The sequence below is a fragment of the Acanthochromis polyacanthus genome, chromosome 16 (assembly GCF_021347895.1).
Source record: "Acanthochromis polyacanthus isolate Apoly-LR-REF ecotype Palm Island chromosome 16, KAUST_Apoly_ChrSc, whole genome shotgun sequence".
Taxonomy (NCBI): Eukaryota; Metazoa; Chordata; class Actinopteri; family Pomacentridae; genus Acanthochromis; species Acanthochromis polyacanthus.
Window position 1 is genome coordinate 30,619,560 of NC_067128.1, and position 22,112 is coordinate 30,641,671.

Genomic DNA, 22,112 nt, shown 5'->3' on the forward strand with positions numbered 1-22,112 from the left:
TTTTCCAGCATATAAAAAAACACCATATGGACAGGCTAACAAGATAAAAAACCTGACTTGATCCGGTGAGGGTCTTTATTATTCACCATGGATCAACCTAGATCAAGGTTAGTAGCTCTTCTTTAATTAAAGTATGAAGGTCTGACTCTCACATCGGCAGGGGCTGTTTGAGGTGGCAAGAGTTTATGCAAATGACTTAGGAGGGTTAAGATGTCCTAATGGGGTCCACTCTTACTGAGACTGTGATACTGCCAACCAGTGCGATAATTCCTTTTAAAATCTGTCTCATTCCCTGCAAGATATCTCATAGATTTTTAACACAACAAAATGCTATTACATTTATATTCAATCGTATGGTCGGCACTTCTGTATAAAGGTACTATATATAACATCAAAGCCACATCAGATCAAAGAGGAAGCTTTTAGAGAAAGAACTTCAACAGAAAGGTGCACCAAGATTGCAAGTGCATGAAGTAACACAAAAGCGTGACATTTTGTGGATGGAGCAGAGATGAAAATAGACGACCATTAGTGACTTAAACACAATGCGAGCAGCAACAGGAAGCCAATGGATGGTAAAGAAACGTGGAGTGAAATGAGCTGTCTTTGACTGGTTGATGACCAGACAAGCTGTGGCATTTGGACCATTTGCAGAGGTTAAAAGGGCATGCTGGCAGCCGACAGTAGTCAAGGCAATGGAAAAGCGACTGCACTCTCTCATTCATACAGTACATAATCTTCATCACGTTATATAAACTGTGAAAAAGTTTTTGTTCACGAAAATCATAAAAATTTTACGAGATGAGTCAGTGAAATATAGAATAATGGGTAAGTTCTACGTAACCTGGTCCCTATCAAGGATGAGTCGCCACTTGCTGTCTCACTGTGTATAAGTAATTAGTTGTGTAAAGTTTTGGATAGATGAAAGGCATGAGATATAGCAAAAAAAATACTTCAAATTGTGATGCCAGTTTCATTGTTAGATTGTACAGCTTTTCTATCCATCCATGCTCTATACACCGCTTGATCCTCACTAGGGTTGCTGGGGGTGCTGGAGCCTATCCCAGCTGACTCGGGCGAAGGCAGGGGACACCCTGGACAGGTCGCCAGTCTGTCACAGGGCCACATATACAGACAAACATTCACTCTCACATTCACACCTGTGGGCAATTTAGAGTAATCAATTAAACTCAGCATGTTTTTGGACTGTGGGAGGAAGCCGGAGCACCCGTGGAAAACCCACGAATGCACAGGGAGAACATGCAAACTCCATGCAGAAAGATCCCAGGCCCAAGCCGGAATTTGAACCGGGGATCTTCTTACTGCAAGGTGAAAGTGCTAACCACTAGACCACTGTGCAGCCACGGCTTTTCTAGGCTCTGTGAAATTTATTACAAAATTTCGTGCAGATTTTGTCGGAGAGAGAACTGAGTGGGATACTGATGTATTGTTTTGGATTGCAATCACATCTGCATGGGTGTGGGTTAAAGTGGAAAAATATTTAAATAGGGGACCTGATAATAAGCTTAATGAGTGCATTAACAAGAAAAAAAAAACCTGCTTCATACCGAGGCAGTGGCAAGTAAAAGTGGATAAAAACATGGATCATGACCCTCATGCTTTGATAGTTGATACTGTTTCCCATAGCAACAGATACAAACCAGCTCCATTAGTCAGTAATAGCGTAAACAGATAGGGGTCTGGATTAAAGATGGAAATTTAATGTGATTAATTAAATTTATTTAACCTCGGTGAGGGCTAGCCCTCATTTATAATCATGTAACACTTTATTGACTGATGCTCAAACGAAAAATATTCATCCTACTACACCAAAAAAACAGAACGACAGAGAGAGCGTTGATACAGACTGCTTGCTTTCACCCACATGAGTATAAAAATATCCTGCACCTACATTTATGTTGAGTCCTGTGGGAAACCTATCCTATTCTAGGTTTATGTCTTCAAGTTCTCCTCAGATTCTAAGTGTACATTTTTTTTCTACTGTCATCATAGCACTTTTAAATCAGACTACTACCAATCTGTTCTAATGGTGTTAAAAATCAATACTCCTGTCTTCAGATCTCATATCTGTAGGAATTTTTCCTGAATGAGCTGGCACAGATTAGGTAGATTGGGGTAGTGGGTTATCCGCTAATTGCAAGGTTGCTTGTTTGATTCCCAAGCCCCTCTGCATGGTAAAGTGTCCTTGGGCAAGACCCTGCAGGTGAAATTGCTCCAGATGGCAGGCAAACACCTTGTATAGCAGATTATACTGTGTAATGGTTGAATGGGAAAACACTTCAAAGTCCTTTGAATACCGCCGTCATCAAAGGAAAATGCTGATCCATGAAGACAAGGACTTGTAGATGGTCTCAAGGAGATTTTGCCTGTCAAACTGTCTAATGACTGTCTGACCTTGACTGATGATATTGTCAGACAGTGAGGGAACACTTAGAATTTTTAGATCTGACTGACATCCCTGACAGAGTTTGAGGACTTGGAAAGCCTTAGCCATCTCTGTGGCAGAGGTCACTGAGGTAATTACAAGGGTGAATATGATGTGACTCAGAACGCTGATTGCTCTTGGCTGACAGTCAAATCTTAGACTCTTGAGGAGCAATGTGGATCCGGTTGAATCCACACTGGACCAGATCTTAATGTATATGCTAAGGATTCTGGAGAGTTCATGGGTTAGCCCATGATAGGTCCATGTGTGTTGTGGAGAAGGATTCTGACAATGTCCTTTGGTGCATTTGTCCATCTGGTCTGTCATCTGGTCTTTGAAAAATCAGGAAATTTAAGCATGTTCTTGACGGGTGTTTACCATTGTTTGGCTTGCCATGGTTATGTTTTGAGATTGTCATGGACAGTACCTTCTAGCATCAGAAAGAAAAAACCTGTCCAGGTGATCCAAAGCTCGCCTGCTAGGATTTGGTACAAAAACATTTCCACATATTTCACAGATGCAGGATTCTCTACAGTAGGTAATGCCTAACCTTAAAATTGATTATAGCCCAGAGAATTCTTGTCTGAAGTTATATTTGTGACCTTTTGTCGTTTCAGTCTTCTCCTTTCAAGTGGCTGGGATGAGAGTCATCGACTCCAAAGCTTAGGCCAGGGTACCAAGGAAGATGGATTGCGAGAGAGAGCTGCTACTCCGAGAAAAGAGAGTTCAAGTTCCTTTGGGGTTTTAAGAATAAGTGTAAGGCACAATGGATAAAATTTTCCTGCTCTGAGTATCTGACTGGTGTCTCTTGTGGTGATATCAACAAGCTGTTACACTCCAGGAAAAATAACAATTAGATCTTAATGTACGACTTAGAGACACACGATGCCATTATAACTGGGAAACATTAAACATAAGTGAGGCTCAAAGTTGTGGAAGCTAATTAGAAAAGAATACTTGAATATTTCATTCAGTATCAGGTAGAAGTACACTTAAAGGCATGATCAATCTTAGACAATTACTGAGCCCAAAAAAACTTTCATCCTCCAGATTTTGTTTGACCTTCAACGAGCACATAAAGGTTTATAGATCCAGAATGGTGAGTTAATTTTAAGCACTAAAAATGAAACCAGGACTTTTTTTGAGTTAATGTGAGTCAGGTTTATGATATTGTGTCACTACACTTCAATGGTTTGAATATCATACATACCAGTGTCCTTTTTGATGCCTATTCATGATGAATCACCCTCCTCCATGAAAAGAGAACACCCAAAAATTTCACAAATCATGTTTTCAGTACTGCACATGTTTTATTTAGATGCCAAGCTCCCGCTGGCTACTCGACACTGCTATTGGGTAACCACAGGACACAGCAAAATAACAGAAACCTCATTTCAAAGTGACATTCAGATTGTTTTCTGATCCACACACGATGATTACCAGTGTTTTACTGATCTTTCCTGCAGTCTCGTACTTTCATACTGTTACACTGCACAGAGAAGTGTTAGTATGGCAGGTTTTCTCACTTTCCCATCTTCCCTGCCACTCACTAACAGAAATAGCTGCGTGTCACTGCAGTCAATCTACAAAGAAATCACTACAGGCGAACCTCTAATCAGCCCCGACACGGTTAATAAACCGCATCCTGAGGTTCAGTCATATCAATTACGACATATTTCACCGGGTTAACATGAATTATTATCAGATGACAATGCTTTGCACGCGTGCTTTGTTCCTACAATGCGGTAACACACTTTAATAAGCAGAGTGTCTGAATCTATTCAGTCTTACAAAACATCTCGTGTTCTGAAAACAAAAAGATGCTGTTAAACGCGTGTAATCATCTTTGGTGTGGATGTGGCAGCAGCTGTCTATAATTCAGTTTCCAACACTGGCTTTTACAACAATGGTAAATTCGGAGAGCTTCTTGAAGGACTGCAGCCCTAAATCATTCGCAGAGCAGCCAGTCATGCCTGGGGAGCCTGCCGGTGAGGGCCATTACTCAGCTGTCATCTTACCTGGAAAATGGATGACCTTTCCAGGCTGGAGATTGCAGAGGTGATTTTGCGTCTTCATAAAAGTGCCAGCATTCTGGTGTGTCTGCAGTTTAAGAATCGGGGCACCATTCAACTCGCAGGCAGACAGTCCACCCTGACCTCTAAACGGTCATATTCCGCATTTGAAATTCAGTCATTAGTAAATTTCACACCACTCTGTGCGGTAGTAACCATGCTAACCATATTACTGAAGAGAAGAGGAGAACAGAAAGCAGGGGGCCAGAGGAGAAGATAAAGCCAGACAGGGTGCTGTCACTTATTATGACACAATATGGAACAAACAGCGTGATGGAGTGGAGAAATGACAGGCATGAGAAAGTGGGCTGACAGATTAAGATCGATGAGAGGATGGGTCATGTGGAGCTCCCTTTCATTTCACATCCAATTGGATGTTTTGACAAGCAGGTATTAGTAACACTCCATCTTTATCATACAAAGAGCAGACTGTGACTCAGAGCAGAATGCTCAGACTTTATTCCATACTGTCTGACAACATAATGACACTCAAATAAAACTTTAATTCCACTGAAAAAACGTGTTTTTTAGACTTCATTTTGCTCCATCGCTAAAGATACGCAGTGCTGTCTCCACGTGCATAAAAACAAACAGATCTGAAACTGCCCTCATCATAATCTGTTCAACAAATGTGTTTAGTAAGATATATATTAAGATGTATGCATGTGTGTGGACTTGAATGTGATTATTTGTTCTGTAATGAAATATAACCCCGGGCTTGGGCTAACATGTTGTATATCCGAGTATTAACCCCCTCACAGCAATGCAATATGATAAACAGGTTACTCTGTTAATTTTTTCTTTAATTTGATTATTTATGTCCCTACTGAGACTATTTTAAGATGCATAAACTGTTTTCAGTGCCAACTTGAACGAATAACAACTGCATTGGTGGAGCTGGAAACAAGATTTGAATCATTTTACTGGATTTCAGTAACCTTTGTTCCTGCATCTCACATCAAAAACACAGCTTAGGGTGATATCTAGATGGAGTGAATTACACAAACAAAATAAAATACTGGGCAATGTAGGGGAACAGTCCAAAAAGATAAGAAAATATCAGCCAATGAAGTAACCTTGATCCTGACTAAAAATAATTCTCTCATTTTCACCTTCTTATGCCACCATGAATTGTTCACGGATGGAATATGTTTAATCATAAAATCATATTCATGAGTGAATTTATACTTAAAATAGTACCAATCAAAACCTGAAACAATCTCACACAATCAAGCGTTTTAGCTATTTTGACCATCCTCTTAAATGCATTGGGTTTATACTGACATTGACAATCTCGAAGATAATTCCATGAGTTTCTTGGAATCAAATCAGTTCTCTTCTTCTTATCAGTCTCCCTCAGTCGGGGTTTCTTTGCATCTGTTTCAGCTGATGTTGAGATGTGTCCTGCTACTTGAAGGCTGAAAAACATTGATGTCAGCTCTAATCTGAGCTGCTGCTCATTGCTGATGTCTGCGGCAGGTAGGTCTAATAAACTCTGCAGCAGAGGTAACTCTTGGTTTTTACCTTTTCTGGGCCAGTCCTCATGAGAGTTACTTTCATTATAGTTTAGATTGCTTTTGCGACTGCACTTCAAGAAACTTTCAAAGTTTCAAATTGTCTGGAATAACTGACCTTCATGTCTTGAAGAAATAACACATTTTTGCTTCTTTTCACTTAGGTGAGCGGTTCCTGCCAGCGCAACACAAGTGACGGTCTCAAATGCATTGAGAAGATGTCCGACTGTACTTCCTCTAATATCCAGGAACTTATCTAAGGGTACAGTTCAAGGCCTTCTGACACATTTGTGTTTCCACAACAGGGCTAAAGTGCAGGAAGACGAAGCAAATTAGTCCACTGATGTATCAGAAGTACAGAGGTCTCACATTTCTTCTAAGTCTCACCCTCTACAAAAATGGAGAGCAAAGCCTGAACCTGATCCCCAGTTGATCAGTGGTAAAGTCTATCTCAATTCTTGTCAGCCAAAAGCCAATCAAAATATTCAAAAGCATCAAGTATTTTAAGTTGTAGATTTTTAAAAAGACCAGGTCCATAACAGCACCTAGTGTGGTTACTGAGTATAAAGTGAGGTTTAGTTTTATCAACTATATTGAAAAGGCAGAATTGTTGGATCGACTTAAATGAATTTAATTTTCCCAGATTACCTGAATAAGTAATATTGATGACAGGGATGTAACTTGGATGAATTTAAATAATTAGATTTCTGACAAATGAGGAGGTTTCATCGCTGCAACTTAATTTTAATAAACTGTAAGTTTCACTTTTTCCAACCAAAGGTTTTGCTTTGCCCAAACATCAATTGTAAAACATGATTTTCTCATCAGATTTTACTTTTTCTCCCTTTTCTTTACTCCTACTGGAAGAAAAAAAATGTATAGACACACTGATGTTGAGACATCAGACATGCAGTCCTACACAGCAGTAAACCTAATGTTTTTTGCATTTTTGCTAAAACTAGAACACCAGTTTAAAGGCACAAAGTTTAATTTGAAGTTGACAGAATCCACAAAGTAACCTGCCATCTACAAAGCAGAGACACTATTTAGTTTCATTCAGAACTGTACTTTACTTCAGCTACAACTCAAATATGCTTTTTCAGTGTATGTTGAGGTAATGAAGCATCAGGTCAGGAATCTCCATTTCCATGATTGGTAGCAAAGTACAGAATCCTTTTCTGAAAATTTCCCAAAAACAAGATGAACGTGTCAAATAAACTTTTTTAAAGTCATATTTTTGCTTTGGACCGATGTCCCTTTTGAGAGCTCCAAGCCCGAGATAATGTCACACACTCATTTAATTTGTCACTCAGACACTGACTGGCAGTTGCTTTCTGGATATAATTTGCACTGTGTTAAGGGCTTCAAAGCACGGATCCCTCTCTGCACAGACAGCTGCTAAACCCACAGTAAATCCACCTTTTATTTTTAATTAACAAGAAACTGCAGGACCTCTTTTATTTTCATTTTCATGTCATATTAAGGATTCATCGACATGTTTTCCTTGTCAGAGAGGTACTGGGACATGTTTTCATTTGGATTTTGTTTTCAAAATTGTGCTTGGAACAATGAACCACACACTGACATGACACACTGGTACCATCAATAACAGCAGCACAGATGAACATATAACATGGAAAGGATGACAACATGGAAGTAAACACTATTACTACTCAGAGGCATAAATCTGTCCTTCCTGCTGTCCTTAACTGTTATTCTACAAAATTAGATGGCATAAGGACAAGCTCCACGCAGGCTGCAACATTTATCATGTGAAAACTGCACTGCATCACTGATTTGCTATTGTAGAGCTTCCTTTTTTATTAGACGTAGCCGTGGTGTTCATGGGGCTAATTTATATCTTGCTTTAGCCCAGCATGCAGCTGTAGTGATGTTTGGAGCCCTAAAATAGTTTTATTTGAATAATTTTTTTTAAAAGATGAGAAGTCATGATTTAAAATCTAACCAAGTTTTTAGTTGGAAAAGAGACCATATCAATGGCAGCCAGGTAATACTGGGAGCTAAAAAATATGTTATAACTTGTAATACGTACTTAATTTCTACAGTATGAAAATTACTGATTTAGAGGGCACTGTATCAGGTACAAATATATGCTAATTCTGACGCTACTTACAGTACATTGGTGTAAAAGGCTGCAGAAGATAGCATAGTATGAACCAAACCAACAACGGGATTCATAATTACTTGGCAAAACCGTACAAAGCAAAGACTAACTGTTTGTATTGCTCACATTATCAGTGACTGTAAGCTTGTCATTAGTTGGGTTTTCATTCCAGTTTTTCGCAAAATAAAAGCAATATTTCTAAAATTTCGACAAAGTATATTTGCGCTTTGAACGTGTTTTCATTGAAGGTTGTTCTGGGCAGAAGCATCGTAACTCTCGTAAAATATCATCCCGTGAGATTTCACTGCAGGAAGATCGACGCCCAAAACCTGTTGCATCTCCTTATAACACTCTGCATTCCTCTGCTGTTTGCTGTCTAGTATGGCAGTGATGTTTTTCTCAAGAATAATGGCAAGAAAAGTCTCCTCTTCTGTCCACACGTACTGCGCCATGTTTACTCCGAGAGAACTGGTCATGTGACCAGGTACGTCACGTCCGGTGACGTATAATTGCGGAAAAAGTGTTTCCATTGCGCTTTTGTGATATTTTTCAATATTGAAACGTCTGAAAAACCACCTCACGAGAGCGTAAAAACTTTTTAGCGATATTTTAGTCCTTTTTCGAAATTCAGGTGTTTCCATTACCAGTTTTTATTGCACTATTTACATTTTGCGCATATCTAAGGGTAATGGAAACGCATCTATTGGTAGACATACTTTTAGCCACTTTATTCTTCTCTTAACAAACTAAGTTTTGAAGTCGGTCAAATATCTGTTCCAACTTCCATCAGCTTTTTTTTTTCTGACATTTAATTGAAGTACAGTAACCTCTGAAGGACACACCAAACCATCCCTCCAAACAGGCTGAGAAGGGCATTTCAGACATTCCTCTCTCTAGATAGCTCCTCTGAGGTGTTCTGAGGCCAGATGAGATAAGTAATCCCTTCAGTAAGTTCTAGGTCTCCTCCCAGGTGAGCATGGCTGGAAAATCTTAAACGGAAGGCACCCAGAAGGCATCATAATCAGATACTTGAACTGCTTTTTGATGCACAGGAGTGGTGACTCTACGATGAGCTCCCTCCTGATGTTTAAGCTCCTCAGCCTATCTGTAAAGCTGAGCCCAGCCACTGTATGGAGCAAATTTATTCTGGCGCTTTGTATTCGCAATTTCATTCTTTTGGGCACTTGCCAGAACTCATGACCAAAGATGATGGCTGGAACGTAGATCGATTTGTAAGTCAAGACCTTTGCCTCCCGATTCAATGCCCTCTTCATTACAACCGTCTGGTACAACACCAATAACACTGATGACGCTGCACAAATCCTGCAGACAATCTTAAGCTCCATTTTCCTGTCACTTGTGCACAATATCCAGTAACTTAGAGGGAGCCATCAACTGGTTTCGAGGTCACACCAATCCATTCATCCAATATCAACTTTTGTCAGCGCTGAGTTGTATGACATTTCGGGTGTTCATTACATGATGCACACTGACCTAAAAACATTATTCAAATACACATTTTCTAGAATTTGATATATTTAATCCAACCGCTGAAAGGGGTGGAAGAGCCGAAGTCAGTCATCTTTGTCAGTGGAAGTCTCTTTAGACTGCAAATGAAGATAGATTTCATGGCAGCTACCCAAAAGTCTCCACCCCCACGTCACTCTTGCAAAGACTGATTGCTAATGACAACAACAGGACATGAGTCAGTGGCCTCTTTGGAGACATTCTGGCTTCACTTTTGTACAATGAAAGGAAGTGGTGATTAGTTAGTCGGGCTGAAAATACTGTAATTTTCTCACATTTTGCTTCCTCTGAAACCTTGAATCTGTACTCTATAGAGGACACCGTGTACAAGGATGTTCATGCAGTAAGGTGGGAAGTAAAGGCATCAGTACGCTTCGAAAAGCTGCCCATTGTAAGTCCAACAATGTCATTGGAGTTCAGCAATATTTTGGTGGAAAACTCTTTCAAAGTGAGTTCTCTGTTTTCAGTCTTCAAACATTTATTCCCATCACTCCTCACTGGAACAACTAAGCACAACACCATGCTGAATATAGCGCTTCAAGTTTGATGAAATCTACTGAGCAGCTGTTGTTGGAAATAACTGAGCCCTTTAAGAAAATGAAACCATGTACTTGTGAGGTGCTGTGAATGGTGGTGGAAGATTTATATAGGAGTCAGTGGAATTGGGGCTCAATTGGAACAGAGAATTCAGATCTTTTTAAGGAATTTTTCAAAAATAAGAAAACTGTAGTAAAACATCGGCCTTCTTTTTTAAAGCCCATAATGATGCCACACAGGATTAGTGATACAAAAAAAGCCTTTGACAGTTTCACGAGTTCTTGCAAAGTCCTAAAGTATTTCATAAAAATATTGAGGTGAAGGCCAAGGACAGAAAAGAGACAAGAAGGTGTTCTTAAGGGTACAAGCTGTCACTTTGTAGTTCAAAGTCCTGTCTCTGCAGTGCTGACTGAAGTGAAGGCTACTCTACACTAGGAAGTCAGGATCACCTTCACCTCCTGCAGGCAGCTCTTGATATGTCCTGACTTTCTGTCTGTCCTTGATAACATATACGCCAGGAAAACCCCACAAAATCTGAAAGAATTAGGCTTCTAATATCTGGAATTGACACAACTGTGTTCAGGCAACTTCTACAAGAAGTGGAAAATAAGCTTTTGTACATTAGTAGCCACGACTTTCACACTTTCACAAATGTCAATAAGCCCTTCTCAAGCTAGGGATAAACAGTATGTCTAAGTGTCAATAACATAACAAAATTCAGTAATGGATAAACAGTATTTTATCTTTTCAGTGTGTCTGTAATTACATAGAGTGACCTGCCTTCTCAATATCATAACAACGCTGACTGTGATGCAGGAAATATGATACAAAACAGTGTCCTTGTTGTTTCATTTACATAGCAGATTTGTTTATTTCCCTGTCTGACAGCTTGATACCTGCTGCTTTCGACTCTCCACGCAATTACTGTAGCAAAGGACAAAGTGTGCTTAGCAAGGAGAGTGACTCGTAGGAGGTGAGCAGGAGTTAAAAAGTTTGCGAGCTGTTGTGGAGGATTACAGGCGGCATGCAAGGCCGTCGCCTGTCTGTCTGCAAAGCAGTAGTCAGTGGTGCCTTGCAAAGAAAAAGTACACTATTGATTTGTTGAATTTGATTGCAAAAAAGGGAAGATATGCAGTCTTGGATCTTGGGCCAAGCCCAGCCTTTGGGAATGATACTGGAGCTCTCGTTCTGCCACAGAAAAAACGTAGAGGTAGAGCGATTCTAACCCAATATACTTTTAGTGAAATGCAGCAAATATCTCCTGACGGCCTGCTCGCTGTCCCAATGTCGCTATGCAACCCTAGCTCTGTGAATGGGAAACATAAAGTGTCTTAGACAATCCACACAAGATTATCCCAACAAGCCTGGTCTACATTACCAAACTAAAACAAAATTTCCCATTGAAAACATTACTGGAGCTTTGCAGAACTGTCTCAGAACAATTTAGACACATACTATCTACCTGGGTGGGCATTCTGAACCTTAGCCTAAACCATTGTTGTTTATAGAAGTGTGACTGATTTAGATCAACTACAGTTGTAGACAAAAATTTCCAATGCTTCTTATAATTATTAATTTTCCGTAATGGAAAGATTGAAAGAAAGTGTGTCTTTAACCTCAAGACCACCAAACCTACTGTCCAGCATGGTGGTGGCAGTATTATGCTCTGGGACTATTTTGGTGTCAGTGGATCTGATGCTTTACACAAAGTAAATGGAATAATGAAGGAGAAGAATTATCTCCATATTCTTTCAGAAAACCTGAAATCATCAGCCAGAAGGTTGGGTCTTCCAACAATACAATGACCCCAAACATGGCAAAAGTGGCAAAGAAATGAGTAAATCAGGCAAGGGTTTTGGTCTAAGACTGCCACTCCCAAAGTCCAGACTTAAACCCCATCAAGAATCTGTGAACTGTGAGGAAGAAACAAGTCTGTCGAGAGGAAAGTTCAAAGATGCAACCAGAAGCTTGTGGAAAGCACCTAATTAAAGTGAAAATAACCAAGAGACATTTAGCCAAATATTAGTATTGCCAGATGTGTAGTTTTGACCCGGCAGATTTTGTCATATTTCTAGAAGACCTATGATACGTTGAAGAAAGAACCAAAATGCATGATAGTTTTTTGTGACAATTACGCGTTTCAATCGTCCCATCATAGAAAATTGAGAATTATAAGAATCAATGGAAGCACATGGTCTTTACAAGTACATTTAAACTTTTGTTCACAACCATACATCTGTCTTAGGAGCAGTGCTAACTGGGGTCAGCTACTATTCTGGTTCTGACCTCTGGGTTTCAGGCGCTGAGTATCTTTGTTGAACACTAATCTCCATTTCTCGTACTGCTTTAATTTCCTGTCAACTCTCTACTGACACCATCTAACAAAAGTGTCCCAAAATGCTGCATATTACACACAAACAATACGGTGACCAGAATTTGAATCTGTCTGCAGATGTAAATATGACAATACATCATTTCTGCCTCTGGCAATGTAACAGTTCTGCTGTGTATTCACACTCAGCCACCCGGAACCTCCGAGACAGCCACATTATTTTCTTATTTGAAAAAGCCAGTCTGCACTCTGCTCTCTATATGCTGAAATGATTCGGTGAAAGACCATTGTGTTCTAAGGATGTGAATAAAAGATTTACAATGAATAATTTGCCAGGCTAAGGAGATGATTTATATTACACTCCCAATCTGACACTTGTGCGTATGATGTGCTGAGCTGCTTGAAGAAACAGTGAAAGTGCAAAGACAGCAGGAGCGGCATATCCCTTCTCATCAGTAGTGTGATCTTTGTACAGGTCTAATACGTTCGTATGATGAGACAGGCAGCTACAGTGCAGTGAAACATTTTCACTCACCAACAAGATGGAGGCCTCTTGTGTGAGTCTGCATATCAGATTATTGAAAATCTGAGCTCTGCTTTTATCTCAGCAGTTGTAATTTTCCCCTCCTCATATTTGCCTTTCTCCTCTATCTACATTTTCTACAAAGCAAAAAATGATTGAAAAGAAATCCAACAATAACACCCTTGTTATTCCACGGTGACTGCACAAATCTAAAGACAATACAAACACTGTAGAAAACACTCTTTCCACTAAAAGAACCCTGACTTTTAGAGTGTAAAGTCAATCGGTTCGCCAAAAGAAACAAATAAAACCTAAAGAGAAAACTACACACAGGGGTTGCACAGTTATGAAATATTAATCTTGATCATGAGTTTTGCTTCCCGGCATGAAATGAACATGAAAATATTGCAATACTGAGGCCTACAATGCAAGCTGTGCTCACAGAAAACTCAGCAGCATATCAAATTAAGTGCTTCCTAAACTAACAACCAGCCACCAGGGAGAGATCAAGATGTTTCATCATGCCGCTGCGCACACACGCCTGTAAATAGTTCCTGGAGGTTGCAGCTGCAGTTCTGAGTAAGAGAGTAATAGACAATAGACAGCAGATGGGCAAAATGAGAATAAATTGTCTGAGGCGGAAGAGATGTTTAGCAAGAATTAATCAGTTTTGGAGACTCTGTACCTTGAAGCTACACAACTGACTTGTTCAACCACCTACAAACCACCACAAAGTGCAGAATGATGAACGCGTAAAGTTCAAGAAGAATATTGTTGCTCAAGTTACATCACTGTATCCCTGTCGTTCTCAAGAATCAGCTGAGATATCTACTATATACTGTCACTGTATCACACGACAAGACAGAGAATGCAGTGGTTTGTTGATATAAATCTGGGTTAAACATTTTGCTACAATCACATTGTAGGTTGCCTGGCAACAATGTGATTTATGTTTTCCTCCTTGGAGATGTACTGTGATTAAAGACCAGGGTTATTTTCATGCAAAGATTTGGACAGTGGCAAGGGAGTACAATAAAAAAAAAAAACATTGAATACTCATGATAAATAATTGTTATTAGCATTCTGGTTACAATCATGTTTTGTTTTTGTTTTTTTTAGTCTTTATTTAAGGGACAATGTACAGAAACATTAAGCTCACATGAGTCAGAGATGTGCTGCACCAGATTATAGCTTATTAGCTAGTTTCCATCTGCAGTCCCTTACTGTAGCCTTACTATACACTCACCAAGTACCCCTTTCTCTCAAACAACCTCAGTTCTTGGTCTCATTGATTCCACAAGATGTTGGAAACATCTGTGGAGGTTCTGCTTCATGTGATTCATCACATTATTTGTACTAATTGGCCTACTGCATAATCATGCTGAAAGATCCTCTGCTCTACCACATCGCAGAGGTGTTCAATCTGTTTCAAAACAGCTGACTGGGGAGGCCACCAAATTCCACTAAACTCATTTGTCTAACCATTTTCAGGTGACGTTTGCTTCGTGAAATGGAGCTTTAAATCCCACTAGAGGTAACTATCATAAGATGACAAGTTGTAGCCATAAAGCGATGCACACGATCAGCAACAATACTCAGATAACCTGTGGCATTGAAACAATGACTGCTAGAATCGAGAAGCCCAAAGTGTGCAACGAAACATTCCCCACACCATCACACCAGCAGCAACCTGGAGTCTTGACGCCAGATTGTGATGCCACCATCTGAAAGCTCAGCAGAGATGCAGATTTATTGGACCAGGGAAGGTAGCACATCATATTGCCCCTTCAATCATAAAACACACAACTCCAGTAAAATTTCTGAAAGGCTAACTGTGACTTTAATAAAATAAAGAAAACAGTTACCATTTTGGTTCTAATACCATGTCATACCAGAGCCAGAGTTTCTTGCCTTGCTGTCCAAAGCATAGTGGGCGAACATAGCACTGGATGGCTGGAGAATTTGGAGCTTCTCCAGCATGTACAAATCAAAGCACTGTGAATATATGAATTTAACTGGGAATTTTAAAGGTGTGGATACTGCCAAAAATCCTCACAAAGCCACTCTTCAAAACAAGAATTTGTTTTGTTGTTCTTTCTGTGTTCAATCCACACAGTCACAAATTCTGGGCGGCCAAAGACTTGGACAGATGATGGAATTAACATCACATGGACAAGCAGAGATGGAAAGCATTACGTGGCCGTCAGACAGAAAACAAAGACGAAGTTTTGCAATGGACATCTATGTTGACTGTAATGGAAAATAAATAACTTTCCGGTAGATTAATCATCACTTCTTCTTCGAATTATATAGCTTATGAGGCTGATAATGTTTGCTAGCCAGCCCAGCAGTAAATATGATTCATGAAACACTCTTGTTATCATCTAAACAAACAGGTGAGCATGGCTCTGAAGAACAAAAGGAGCGAATGGAGGAGGAGGGAGCAGGAACCAGCACAGATCCAATAAACTGAATATTATTGTGTGACTGCAAAGCAAACTAGAACCAATAAATAACATATTATGCATTCATATTATTACAATAAATAAAATGAATGGCAAGTGTGTTGCAATATTTTACACCTTTCTGATAATGAAAGTGAACTGGGGTCAGGTGACGATTACATTAATATGCTGCTCACTGTGTATACCCAGAACATAGTGACCTCCATACAAAGTGCACTCAACAACCCTAAATCAAATCAATATTTGGCATGAGCAAGCTAACTCTAAACCGACTTCTCCAAGGTACATTTGCACACAGTTCCTCTGTGGATTTAGGCTCTCTCTGTATCTTCTGCCTCCATATATAATCCTACACTGACTCCATAATATTGAGATCAGGGCTCCATGGGGGTCAGACCATCTGTTGAAGAACTTCTTGTGCTGCTTGAATGAGGGTAGTTTTCAATGACTCTGTCCGGATGTTTGGCTTATTCCCAGGAACCTATCACAGATATTTTGAAACAATCAGGATCAGCACAAACCTACACTGAATCCCTTCTGTATCCCTATTGTGACACAAACATGAAAAATAATGCAACGACATCTAGCAGATGTTCTACTGAGACACAGAATCACTGTTCTACATTTTACTAGCCTAATTTAATGCTCATTCGCTGGCTTGAGGTCAGCAAGTCTCATACAAGTTTCTACCAAAGTGCTACTTTACTTGAAGAACTCCAATTTTGCTCTCAGCTTACAAATAAAGACGTGACTCCCTGATCTGGTAGTTTTACAGCTAATCTACGATTCTTTAGGTATCTAGGATATAGTATTAGGTACAAGCAAAAACTAAATATCAAATGACTTGAATCAGATCAAGAGGAAAAACAACAAAAAGAAAAACCTTGATCTAACAGATGTAACATTTGAGAGAAAAGATAAGGAGAAGGTGTTTTGTGATTTTGGCAAGCAAAGTGTCTTTTGTCCTGCTTCTGTGATGTTTTTGGACCAATATGGGAGGTACACTGAGGAAAAAAACCTTGTCCAATTTACGTCATACAACTCCATAATGTGCATGTACCCATTCTGGTAATCCTCCCTAAATGACTGAAGAATAGTTTAACCCTCAATGGAAACTATTCTGCCTCAGTGTTGCTCTAATCTCATTAATCTGCTATCATTTTACAAGTTAGCCGCTTAAATCCCAGTTTTTGAGAAGAAATGTAGTGGGGATTTATTTAGCAAACGGATGAAAGTTTGTTTTGAATGGTGCAGATAGCTTAATCCCCTGCTGCGATTGGGAGGAATGATAGTGCTATTGTTTCCAGATCTCCATCACACTCCTGAGTCTTATCTGTAATAACTCAGCCGAGAGGGAAACAACCTGCTGCAGAAATGTGGACCGATCCTACAGAGTGCCTTAATACAGTGCAGCTGCTGAAGGATACAGCAAGACAAGCCATGAACAAGACATAAACATTGCTTTAAGCTAGAGCCTATCTCAAGGCCAAGGGTTTCACAACAGGACTGAGAAGTTTATCCACCATACAGACATTTTCAGCGCTCTGTCAATGTCAACAATCATGTGTGATGTTTGTGCCAGAGCTACTTGAGAGTGATAAATAAGGAAACTCTCTAGTGAGTCTCCAGTGTCTTAAACCTATGTATTTATTCTGAGCCTAGGAAACAAAATTATTCACACCCATGCAAAATTTAGATTTAGACCAAATGTCCATTTAGCTTTCTCTTTTTCAGAAAGTTGCTGGTGTCCGATTTGGTTTATGCAACCAATCACATGACAGGGATTCATCATCTGGTAACCAAAAACAAAATGGAGTTGAAGCTTGTTTTAGCCATGTCTATCAATCCTGAACTGTTTGGCCACTAGGACAGTTTGTTTCATCCCCGTGGTCAAAATTTGTGGTGGCAATTTAGTCTTTTTTAGGGTGTCCATGGGCCAGGCAACCCTGTGAAAGAGAATGGCATAATAAGAAAAGATGACCAAATAAAGATTTTAGTGGAAAACTTGACCTTGTGCAACTTTGGAACTTCAAACAAGATTAACAGAAAACACCATTAACATTTTACAGAGGTCCAAATAGAGTCTAGACCTGGATCCCACAGAGAATTTGTGGAGGACTGAAGACTGAAGTGACAGCAAGAAAAGAAGGCAAGGAAAGAAAAATAGTCCAAAAGAAATGTTTAATGCATAATTCCTTCCTGTTTGATGAAATATTTATTTTGTATTGAAATTACTGAACTGAAGAGCTGTTTTTGAAGGACTAGTGTATTTTAGGAAAGTGTCTTTGAACAACAAATACCACATGCTTAAGCAGTGTGGCTATTGTTTGGTGTGTCATCTGGAAAATTAATTGATCGTGAGTTGACATACATCAGGATCTGTCTGAGTCACTTCAGGAGATGACAGTGATTGACTGAACACATCTTTTCACAGTAGTTAATCAAAGTAGACAGCACAAAGGGGAATGGAAGATTAACAGTCTAAACTGGAGCTAAATATGGATACTACAGCAGTAGTACAATATCTGCTTGGGTTTGTTGAATCTCTGCAGGGATCTCTGATACTACAGGTTTAATAAATTTCCATTTCTCAGAAACAGAAAGCTTCTGTCTATTTCTAAAGTGTTTTTGCATATTTGCCAGCAGGACTTACAACCTCACCTTTTGACAAGTGCTCCAAGTCGGACCATTGCTGCCATTAAGGACACTGTGGCCCTGACCTCTGTACTGTTTTGCAATTAAAATTCAAATAAATAAAATGTACACATTAATTAGCTACTTTCTGTATTTTAATCTGAATGCTGGTCCTCTCTAGTGTGTGTTTATTTGGCTTTGCCCCTTCAGGTTTACCTTGCCTGCTGAAATCATACGTACATCCACAGGAGGTGAAGGGTTTAGTTCAGAAATCTTTCAACAACAGGTTGCTGTTGAAAGATTTCTTTAGTCTTTTAGTAGATACCATCAGCCTTAGCCCCACCTTCACCTCTAGTAGTTAAATACCTGGAACTCTCCAAACTAATTTTTAAAACTGAAGAAGCCACTCGGATGAGAGGCGGATTGTCTTCAAGATCACAAGAATAAGTCCAGTTGCCTGAACTAAACCCTTCACCTAAAGATGACCTGGACGACCGAGAACCTTCACAGACATACATCCAGAGGACATCTACTTTTTAACCCTCCTTAGAGATAAAATGAAATGCGGCAAACACAGTTCAAGAGGATGAGACATACGTACAACAAATCCGCAATAATAAATGCCAAAACACCAGTCTATGTCTCCTTTTCTGATCATTCACCTGTAGACCTTTGACAGGATGACAAATAATACCATTAATCGGTGGAACAGTTCTATGGTTAAGGTTTGGTTGGGTTCATGAAGCAAAACAACTTGGTTAACATTAAGCAACATTGTGATTTCAGTTGAAATTACTACCTTGTTAGAGAATAATTATCCCCCATTAGGTTAGCTATTGTGGCTCTAACTTTGCACCGTCTGCAATGTGGAAACAAGTACTTCCACATAACAGCACACAGACAGTCATATCTTACCACCTATGTGGTTGTACATGGTTTTCTGGAAATGTCATGGCATATTAACTCTGTAGACTATTATGAAGATGGTTGAAAATGATTTCAGTTAGATGACTAAGCTAAATGGTAGAGGATGGGTGCAGAAAGACAACAGGACATCCTTGAAGCCAATGTACCTCTGGAAACTGTTGGGGTTTCTGCAGCCACTTCTCTGCTGCCTACTGAGGAGGACAACTTTTACTGCAAAGATTGAGAGAGTTGTTGAAGCCGCACTTGTAAATTCTCCATGTGTTCATGAATGACAATAACTCCAGCTGTGGAATTATAACATGAGGACTGCCATCCTACAAATAGTGTATTACTTCCTCAAAATCAACCAGAATTGTTGACAACAGGGAGCGTTATTCTTACAGTATACAGCCATGGCCATAGGTTTGGACACAAGTACCATGAGGCTTGTGAATCTTAGAAAATACCACAAAATTGTCACTTACAATACAGTACACAACTCCTGAGAACTATATTAAGTTTCATATTTAAAAAAAACATCAAAAGAGTTTGGTGTCATTTTGTTATTCTTACCAAATTTGGTTGTGAAAGTACTGCATTTTTTGTTATTTTCTTCTAATATTATGTTTTGGGAACAAAGTTGTTCCAATTGTTGGAATTTATTGATAATATTATATCCCTTGTTGATTTGTTGACTAATTAAACTGGTGCTGTCAAAAAATATTAGTTATGTTCTGTAATAGACATCAAAACAGACATAGTAAGTCATGCCGTGTCCAAACTTATGGCCATGGCTGTATGTCTGTTGTATGTTAGTCCACCCTATTTTCCATTATTGAAGCTCTTGTGGTTCTATGGTTTATGTTAACTTTGCGCATTCTTTGTAGAATAGCATATACCAGGGCAACAAGCTTGATCTCCTTGTAACTAGAAGAAAACATCAAGATTGGCTGGTCCAAATGTTCAGCTTTCCACGCAAGTAAGGAAAAGCTGTTACAATGTTCTGGAATTCTCATCTACTGTGACCTCTCATTCATTATCACAGTTGAAGCGAAAAGCTGTCCACAGACTTACACATGAAAATTTTGAACATACAAGTGATTTGGTAAGCTGGCAAGTTTATGTCCCTGAAGATCCCCAATGCAGCTCGCAAAATGGCTGTTCCAGGTGGCAACTTTCTGTGTTTACATCTGTCAGATTTAAAAGTGTTTAAAAAGACTTCTGTAAGAATCAGGGTTTTTTTGGAAAGCTGATGGGAGGTCAAGCTTGTTGACATCATTTATGTGATTCTACAAAGAAGGCGCAAAGCTAACATGAACCATAGAACCACAATAGGTTTGATTATGGAAAATTCATTGGATGAAATAAAACAGACATATACTGTTGCCAATCAATTGCTGCAATCATGTAATGTGGTTGAGTTTCAGGAACAATCTCAGTCAAGAAGCCAATTTTGGCTGTTTAAAGACACAAACAGTGGCCTGTGTTAAAGTTTAATTTTTTGACACATCCATCTATTCATCACTGTATTTACATAAGGCATTCGTGTGTATATTTTGAAACATCACGTCACAAAATGTTTATGGAAACAGCACATTTTGAAAACAATTACTTTTTATTCTTGCTTGAGGTATTTTTTTGACTCTCCCATTTATTGGTGCTTGAAACACCTTTTTTTTTGACTCATTTCTGATGTAGTGAACATCCTACTCTGCCTCTGAACAACATGACTCATGTCAAACAACAGCTAATGTGAGAGCGTCACTACAACTTTCCAAATGTAAACCATGGCTTGAAAACTTCACACTTGATCACTGATCAGTCAGAAAAGAATTTTAACTTCTACATCCACTAGAGGGCCTAAGCACCCGAATAGTATTGGATTTTCTACAAACATTAATGTAGTTCTTCTACAGGAAAGTCTTTCTATGCGCGATAATCCATAGAAACTGTTTAGCTTTACCTTCATTGACTGATTAAATCAAGGCAAACTTTCAGTAAGTGAATTATGGAAGAAATAGAGTCCTAGTAGCCTCATCTACCTTCTCATTGTGCTTTTCTATCTGGCTGACACACACACACACACAATGACTAAGTGTGCCCACTTTCCATTCGAGCCGATTCACTCAGCACTAGAATGACCATTCAGCTCTATTTCATACCTCCCTGACCCCAGTCTGCCATGATCCTACATTCATTATATTTCAGCCGATATTCTTTCGACAAAACATTAATAAGAAATGGCAACTCTAGCAATATCAAACTACAGACAAAAAACAAACAGACAAACACATCACTGCTGCTGAAATACTAGATGCACTGAAGACATTTAGGTTTTTTTGTTGTTGTTTTTTGCTTTGTTTCGGGGAATTTTTTGCAACCTAGGGAGAGTTCTGCTTTTTTAAAATGACAAACTGTTCCCAGAATAGACTCAGCATGTTTGAAAATGGTCACTTTTGAGCTGACAATATACATAAATATTCAACTTTGACTTTATCAAGATTGATAATATTTTTACCAGTGCACCTGCTGTTCTAAATTGTACACAAAAAACAGAAGAAGCTTATGTTTTGAGACTTAAAAATCACTAAAAAAGAACAGATGAGCAAATAAAAAAATGAAAAATCCTAATAATTAAAATTTTTCCAGATTGTGGAGGGAAGGGGACTTAATCTCAGTGTTTCTGATATCCTGGCTGCATCTCTGGCTACTATGACTAATGACTTTCATTGGCTACGGGCTCATCTATCAACTGATTCTTAAACTACCTGTTTAGCCTCTAAAGTGTCAGAATGAAAGTGGACATAGCATGGAAGATTATGCCTTAAAAAAAGCTTGTTTCATATGAGCATCAATCCAAAACTCGAACAAGTTAGATTAAAAATTTAAGCAACACATTTCATGTTAACTAATTGATTAAACTGATTCCTGCACTTTTTCTACTGCTAATCAATTTAATAGTTATTATTTTTATATTAAATACAAAAAAGTGCTGTAAAATGTTTTTTTTAAATTTTATTTTGCATCCCAA

At 39.0% G+C, this 22,112-nt stretch overlaps 1 protein-coding gene across 1 annotated transcript in view; it reads right to left on the bottom strand.

Moving 5' to 3' along the window:
- Nucleotides 1–22,112, bottom strand: part of LOC110963198 (5-hydroxytryptamine receptor 1E) — a 40,754-nt gene that overhangs the window by 18,012 nt on the left and 630 nt on the right. The window lies entirely within an intron of this gene.